General features: G+C 36.6%; 1 pseudogene; it reads left to right on the top strand.

The window, feature by feature from the left end:
• The first annotated feature begins 457 nt into the window (after positions 1 to 457).
• Positions 458 to 553, top strand: LOC118759048 (U6 spliceosomal RNA; annotated as a pseudogene).
• The last annotated feature ends 711 nt before the right edge of the window (positions 554 to 1,264 follow it).

Raw genomic sequence — 1,264 nt, 5'->3', positions numbered from 1 at the left:
TCCGTGTAGTTGACAGCAAATATAATTTCAAAAACAAAATAAAAACAGTTCAAGCTATAAAATGTCCTTGCTTTTTGAAAGAGTAATTTGTGAGAATCTCAGGACCCAGTGCGTTTCCTCTGCTGGTATTTGACACTTACTGGCATCTGTCAAATACAACTCCCATTCAACTTACAAGAAATCTTGATAGCCTTAAGGGAGTGTGAACTGAAAATTCAGGTTGAATCATCTTTAATTGCCACTTACAAAACAAAATGTTATGTGCACAAAAAAATGAAAAAATATTTTGAAAACACATTTCAGAATGAAACATAGATTTCTATATTGGAACAGAATATCTGGAAACATTTAGCCAAATGCATCTTTGTAATATTATTAATCTCATCAAAAATTGAAGATTTTCAGTGCAGTCTTTTCAGAGAGCCATTGCAATCCTACACAAATACTACGGCATTCTGTGCTTGCTTTGGCAGCACATATACTAAAATTGGAACGATACAGAGAAAATTAGCATAGCCCCTGTGCAAGGATGACAAATAAAAATTCCATTTTTAGTACTTGGTCTCAGCATCAGTATTTAAACAACTCTAAGATGACTACACAAAACTTCTGCATATACACACAAAAATATTAGCCACATCATAAAGTTTTCCCATCAGTAAGAAGTAAGACTTTCCCCACTATTCCCACTTAAAGGCTTACACAGTCTATCAAAAACTGAATAGGACAAATACTATTGACACAGTAGTATCTTTATCAGCTTTTATGGCAAAACAAAGTGAGTGAGATGGCTCCACTTTTTGGCTATTGGGAATAGTGCTGCTATATATGTTCAGATAAAAAAAAAACTCTTGCTGGTCATTTTTATATTTATTGTACTGGGAGAGCTACTGGGATGTATGACAACTGATCATTCAAATATCTGAGGATTATAGGGCTGATGTTGGGGCATGGCTGGTTAAGGCTAGCTATACATATAAGTGCTGCATTGTATTCTCGCTGCTCTGTTTCCAATCTTGGCTCCCTACAAATGGCCTGGGAAAGCCTGGAGGATGGCTGATGCGTAAGCACACGCATTCCTTTGGAAGACCCAGATGAAGTTCTTGGTCCCTGGGTTTAGACTGAGAGGAGTTGTTGCTGTCTGGGGAGTTTACCAGTGGATGGAACATACTTCTCTCTCTTTCTCTCCCAATTTCCTTCTTTGAAATAAATCACTACTACTAAATAAATATTTGGTAGATTTTCAATCCTTCAAAGCAGTGGC

The sequence above is a fragment of the Ochotona princeps genome, chromosome 7, assembly GCF_030435755.1.
Source record: "Ochotona princeps isolate mOchPri1 chromosome 7, mOchPri1.hap1, whole genome shotgun sequence".
Taxonomy (NCBI): Eukaryota; Metazoa; Chordata; class Mammalia; order Lagomorpha; family Ochotonidae; genus Ochotona; species Ochotona princeps.
Note: the sequence above shows the minus strand (reverse complement) of the source record. Positions and strands in the feature narration are given on the sequence as shown.